Below are 7,124 nucleotides of genomic sequence, written 5' to 3'. Positions count from 1 at the left end.
CACAGATTTGCGTACTCGTAGACCCTATTTTTTGTTTACAATGGTATAAAAAATATTTACGACTACAAATGTACTGTTAGACACTTGTGACTTTAGAGTACACATGCAAAATAAATATATACGACTTAAAATTTACTGTGACTTTAGTGTACGCATTCAAATTCTGCAGTTACAGGTGCTAAAGACTTTTGCTTTACTGTGACTTTAGTGTAAGCATTCAAATTCTGCAGTTACAGGTGCTAAAGACTTTTGCTACAATAATACCTTCATAGAAACAAGGCTCCATCATAACCGACACACACAAACAGAATTATTTCTATGAATTATTATTAATAGGTATGATACATTTACACTTATTACACCAGATAGGCCTTCAGTACAATACAGGCTACAATATAGGAGTTCCTTAAAGTGCCCAACTAAAACCCTACAAAGAACAGATAATTTGTGTGTAAAAAAATAAATGAACGCACAGAGGATACCATTCAATGAAACATAAAAAGGTCAATGCTTAACTAAAATGGTTATCAATGACAAGTTCAATCAATGATTGACGTAGGTGAGGGCAGATTCCAGACTCAGATTTCCGCAAAAAGTAGCCTAGACTATTTCATAATATATGTCAACATTATTAGAATTTTTATTTATTACAGTTTTATCATATTAAAGTTCACTTTACATTCCCATTAAGTTTTTGTTGGAAATTATAGCACAAAATGCATCCAACATTAAATAAGACTGCATCTGCTGGGGTATACTAGAAATCAGAGTACTTCCGGTTTCCAAGCAGTTTAAACCGAGTCAGCTAGGAATCAGCTGATCCTGTATGAGTCGGTACAGCAATCACGTTCAACCTCGTGCGCAGCTGCGTATTAAACTCCAAAACCTCAGTTTTAAGGAGTATGGTTTTAAAGCGCAGCAATGCTAACTGGCCCATCCTGAGCAAACTTCTTTAGCTTTAACTTAGGCCACGTTTATACGTAGCAGGGTATTTATAGAAACAAATATTTCCCCCCCTCCGTTTTCAAAAATAACATTGTGCACACAACATCGTTTTCAAAAAAGTTGTTGTTTACATCAAAACGCATAAATACGCCGTTGAGCGCCATTATAACTATGCCAAACCTATGGGCGGCAGTGTAGGGAGAAGGATAAAGCCATGCAAGCCAATCAGAATCCTCAGAATCAACAACAACGAATAACACAAGCGTCTTCCTGTAACAAACAAACTGTAAACATAGGGGCGCTCATATGACGCAAGCATTTCCTGGCGCATAATGTGACGCTTCAGAACCTAAAACCCTGTTTCTCCCCGTTGACACGACAACACATAACCGGCGTTTTCAGAAATCTCCACTTTGGCCGGAGTTTTTAGAAATGATCGTTTTCTGTGATAAAAACTGCGTTTTCGTGTAAATGAGAGGCCGAACCGTGTGGAAATATCTGCGTTTTCCCTGGGTGTAAACGGGGCCTTAGTGGCTGGTTTTGTCAACACATCGTCAATCATTTGCTCAGTAGGGCAGTATTCAAAAGTTACCCTTCCATTATTTACAGTTTCCCTGATGAAGTGGTACTTAATATCTATTTGCTTGCACCTTTGCCTGCTTACTGGGTTTCTGGCTAGTGCAATAGTACCCTGGTTGTCTTCGTACACCTTTGTTTGTGTATATTTGTATTTGTCCATGCCTTCTAGTAGCTGTTCTAAGTAGATACATTCCTGTAAGGCTGATGCTAAAGTACTCGGCCTTGCATGTAGATAACGCTACTGTTGGTTGTTTTCTGCTTTTCCATGAGATGAGAGAGCTTCCCTCACTCAAACCGGCACAATATCCTGTCATACTATGCCTATCTGTTACGTCTGAGGCCCAGTCAGCATCACAGTATATTCCAAGACCTAGTCTCTTTGTGTCGCTTCCTTAGAAGCATAACTTCTGTTCTTTTGTACCTTTGAGGTATCTGAACACATGTTTTACTGTGTTCCAATGTTCTTCAGTTGGTTCAGCAAAATGCTGAGATAATTTACTGACCACAAAGCTTAGATCTGGTCGAGTGCATGCCTCCCTGTACTTCTTTGGCTAATTCATTTTGTCAGCATCCTCTCAGTACTCACATGGAGTCTCTCTTGGCCTGCAATCCTGGATTTCAAACCTCTCTTGTATCTTGGTTGCATATCTCTGCTGTGACATTGTAACCTGACCCTCTGTTTGTTTAAAGTCTATCCCCAGAAAATGGTTCAACCTCTCTAGATCCTTCATCTTGAACCTCTCTGCGAGCATTCTCTTCACACTGTTCAGTACATCCTCATCACTAGCGGCTACAATTAGATCGTCAACCCATATGATCAAAATAACCTTTTTGTGCTGTTTTTCTCTTGTGTACACACAGTTGTCTGCAGGATTCTGTTCAAAACCATTCTCAGTAAGATATGTATGTAACATTACATTCCAATTTCTCCCTGACTGGTTTAGACCATATAAAGACTTCTGTAATTTTCACACCATTTTTCCACCAGTTTCAGACTCTTTCTCAAAACCTTGTGGTTGCTCCATATATATTTCACAGTCAATCGGTGCATGCAAATAGGCCGTTTGAACGTCCATCTGGTGCAAAATAAGATTCTCCTGTGCTGCCTTTTGCATGACCACCCTCACACTTGTCATATCTGCTGTAGGGGAGAATGTCTCTTCATAGTCAATCCCTTGTTTTTGACTGTAGCCTTCGCTACAAACCTTGCCTTGTACTTGTCTGATCCGTCGATATCACTCTTGAGTGCATAGAGCCACCTACCCCCCACTGCCTGTTTACCCGGTGGCAACTGAGTGAGGATGTAAGTCTTGTTCTCCCCCAGCGATCGCATCTCCTCATCCATTACGTTTTTTACACTGCTTTGACTTTGTTGATGCTATGGCGTCCTGGTAGGTTTGCGGAATGTCGCATACGGCTCTGTAACAGAAGTCAGTAGATGTTTGCAGTTTGTCAACCTTGTCCTCGGTCTCAAACTCCTGCAGGTGAGATGGTCTCCTCCTGTTTGTCTGTGGGTTCCTTCTGTTTACAATCTGTCCAGGTAAAACCTCAGAAGCACCACTTTGAACACCCTGACCTGGTACATTTTTCACACATTAATCAACATTTTCTTCCATATTGACCTTTGGATGTACCTCTCTATCACTACATTCTATGTGTGACTCAGGCGTTTGTGTTTCTCTCTCTGTGGCTGCCTTGGTTGGGAATTTTACCAACCTGTGTTTCTGAACCCGTGTCAGGATAGTATACCAGGTAAGCTGGGCTGTTTTTGTCATAGCCTACGAACACACCCTGCTCACACCTAGAGTCTGGCTTGCCCTCTTCTTGCTTGTAGGCAAAACACACTGATCCAAATTTTTGCAGTTTAGATACATTTGGTACCCTGCCATTTAACAGCTCGTATGACGATTTCTTTGTGCGTCTGCTGTAACACCTGTTTCTCACGTAAGCTGCTGTCTGGATAGCATAGTTCCATAGCTTGGTAGTTTACTTTCTATCAGAAAACATCTGGCCATATCATACAGTGTTCGCCAACCTCTCTCTGCTGTGCCGTTTTGGTGGGGCGAATAGGGCGCAGACGTCTCGTGCCTGATTTTATTCTTCGTTAACAGTGTTTGGAAGTCTCCACATGCATCTCAGTGCCATTGTCTGAACGGATACACTTGACTTCTCCATAAGGTGCTATGTCTGCCAAGAACCGTTCTGTGGCCTGTACTGCATCACTTTTGGACCTTAGAAAATACACCAATATGGTACCTGAGTAGTCATCTGTAAAAGACTGTGTATATTTGTGTCCATCTATGCTCGGTGTTCGCATGGGACCTGCTAAGTCAATGTGCACAAGTTCCAAAGGTTTCTTAGCCTTACTGTCTCGCTCCCTATTCCTTGTTTGGGTGAATTTTCAAACCTGCTGCCATTGTTGGTAACCATGCGACTGTCCTCTTTCTGAAAGGTGATCGTCGCTCCTCCGTTTACTGCTCTTGCAACTGAAAAGATGTCGTGCGGGTATGAAGGGATGTACAGCGCGTCTCGAAGTTGCGCTCTGTGCAGGTGTCCGGCGTTGTCTAGTATGTAGATCGCTGCACTTGGTTCCGTCGGCCAACCGGAATGAGTCATCGAAGCTCTTGATCTTTCCGATGTCATTGACAATGTGGGATGTCCACCATGATGTCCTTCATGTTCACATTGTCCGGTGGTTTCTTTCTTTTGGTGTGGTTGACCTTGAAGAGTTGATCCTGGTTGCTATTCGGTTCCTCTGCGACTCTTCTGGCTCCATCTTGAGTCCTCTTTTTCCTGCATATAGATTCTTGGTGTGTGTTGGTCTTGCAGTAACCGCACCACACTTTTATGGAGCATGCTCTTGACTTGTGTCCTTTTAGTCCACATCTGTAGCATGTTACGTCGTTGTCTTCACTTTTTCTGCTGCTGCTGGCGTGCGTTTTGGCGGGGCCTCAGCTTGGCCTCACACTTGTCTTCATCAAATTGTCTGCGGATTCTACTGTGTTTATTTTCTCTGACTCTCCATAAATCCGTGGCCTTCTCTTGAAGTCTGTGAATGTAACATTATCTTCATTCAGTATTACGTGGACGGCTCGTGTCTTGAAGGAGTCTTGTAGTCCGTTTAATACCATGGCTATGGTCAGTCCATCACTCATGGTCTCCCCTGCATCGCTCAAAGCAGTAATGACATTCTCCGCTCTTATCATATAGTCAGTAGCACTCTCGTTCTCTGTCATGCTTAACTTGGTCAAAAACGTGTAATAGTTAATTATTCTAGGCTTGCTTTTTCCCGAATAATGTTCCCTCAATATTCCCAGGGCTTTCCTGCCGTCATCGGCTGCATCGTGCCTGATCAGCAATAGGCTCTTATCGTCTATCAGTCTTACTAGTTCAGCATAACAATCAGCATTCTTCGCGCCATCTTTGGCTAGCTGTTCTGCGTTGGCGCCGGCAGGCTCAATCAATATTGTCCCTTTTAGCTTATGAATGTGCAAGTGGCCTAGGAATCTTGTTTCCCACAGTTCATATTTGTCTTCTGATCCATCGAATATGAGCTTTGTTTTAATGATTCCTGCCGTTGTGCTTGCCATTTTTGCTTTCGCGCCAATTCGTGCGAGATGCTTGTTATACTTTCATTGTGTCCAAGCGCTTCCTGGGCCCATAACCTGTTAAGCTTCGATGGAGCGGTGACTCCTCTTCTCTGGTGTGGTGAAGAATAAGCAGATCGACATGTTTTCTTTAGCCTTTGGCGTATTTATTCTCTAGAATACATGACTGAATACTGTCCAGTCAGTTCCAACAACAACAAAAGAACAACGGGACAGTTGACCCGCGCGTTGCTTCACAAGAACGTAGTAACGTCATCACGTTGTCCCTTCAAAGTAAGGCCGTAATCATATATTAACACTTGACACATATATTAACACTTAACACAGTCAGTCGCCAGTGACGTTTATTGGAACCAGGAAAACTTGAGAAACGTCACTAGAACATTTGAGCCTGGGGGCATGCAGGACAGCTGTACAAATGATCTCTGTCGGGCCTCCCAACACAACCCTCGTGGTACCACCGTCCACAGGTGACACACTAGATCTGAAACACAACAATTCCCCTAAGGATTAATAAAGTAAAACTTATTCATGTTATCTTAAACCAAGGTCATATTAAATGGGACAAAAGTTCAGTGTAAATATCTATGTCAAATGTGTGTCTTCTCCTGTACCAGACAGGTTGGGATAAAGAGCAGAATAAAGACATTGTTGATTTATACCATGGTTTATTATTTTTTTGTTAATTTAATGCATTTATCTATTTAATATATACTAAGACTGTTTTAACATACACAGTCATGCAAAGACACAGGCAAGGTATGTATATATGTCAATAAGACCTGGTTTAAGACATAGTTATATTGACATCCATGTTACATTAAGCTGCTGTTTAACATTCAGACCCTAATTCACATGAATTTAGGCAGATCTCGCTGGTACTTGTTTACATCATGCCTTCTGCCAACAACCTGAGCCAAGAACTATGGCTGATCTAAATCAGTAAAAAACTAGAAAACTGTGGTGTTATAACAATTACTTACCCAGTCAGTGGCCTCAGGTCTGTCTTGAGACCCTCCTCCTCGCGCTTCTTCTCCCTCTCCACAGCAGTGGCACAGCTCACTGAGATCATCTGGTTAAGATATGTTATTAATTGCACATAATATTTTCTTCTTATTTCCATGGGGAAATATACCATGAGTGATACATGATACATCATTTCAATTATGATATTTGAAAACCTCATGGGTTAATAAAAGTTCGAAAAGGGTTAACATACCAGCCTCATTGAGAAGTGTTACAGAATTTTCCTCATCTGTAGTTAACCACTGCCGCTTCAGAGTTTGGGAAAGTAGTAGACTCCTCTGCCAGGACTTTCTCAGCATACTAAGAACATGTTAGAATAAATGAATATTCAAAACATACTGGCCCAGTTTAACTTAATCAATATTCATCAACTGTATGTCTCTCTAGGAGTTTAAATGTTGAAAAAATAGACCTTTTCAAAATCTGCTTCATGTTTCCATAAAGAAATATGCAATTCAATAACTTACTTTGATGGCAAATATTCCACATGAAGTGAAATCCTGCTGTAAGCTATGTGGCACAGTGTTTGCTTTCCACCTGGACACCATTCAGCTCCTTGCTCTCATGAATGCTCTGAGAAGTAGACAAAAAGCAGGAAATTATTATGCAATCCTGAATCATCCAGTCCAGCACAATGGAAAGCACCACAGATCCCAGTCACCAGAGCACGAGCTGCACTCATGCACCACCACGGACAGTACCACAGCTCTCACACACCTGCACAGCATCCTCCCATCAGTCAAGGTCATTCCCTTCACCTGTTTCACCCATACTCCAATGGTTAAATTAAATAACAGCATTCCGCCTGCCGGGGTCAGGCCATAGAACACAACTGTTACCTTGTGGTCTGTAGACATCTTTTTATCTTGGAGCCGTTGTTGCCGTTAAAATATGAATATATAGGGTAAGATATAGTTTAACTTACTGTGAGTATCCAATATTTTGGGTCATTCACTATCCCCAGAA

The 7,124-nt window shown here is 41.8% G+C and overlaps 1 long non-coding RNA gene across 1 annotated transcript; it reads right to left on the bottom strand.

The window, feature by feature from the left end:
• Positions 1 to 5,238: 5,238 nt before the first annotated feature.
• On the bottom strand, positions 5,239 to 6,814 carry LOC115554577 (uncharacterized). The gene is made up of 4 exons (XR_003978619.1): positions 6,626 to 6,814; positions 6,352 to 6,458; positions 6,116 to 6,204; positions 5,239 to 5,616 (listed from the first exon to the last, which is right to left on the bottom strand). It is a non-coding gene; the product is annotated as an uncharacterized LOC115554577 (long non-coding RNA).
• Positions 6,815 to 7,124: the final 310 nt, after the last annotated feature.

Source organism: Gadus morhua, chromosome 11 (assembly GCF_902167405.1).
Source record: "Gadus morhua chromosome 11, gadMor3.0, whole genome shotgun sequence".
Taxonomy (NCBI): domain Eukaryota; kingdom Metazoa; phylum Chordata; class Actinopteri; order Gadiformes; family Gadidae; genus Gadus; species Gadus morhua.
The sequence above is the reverse complement of the archived record's forward strand: the minus strand, read 5'-3'. Positions and strand labels throughout refer to the sequence as shown.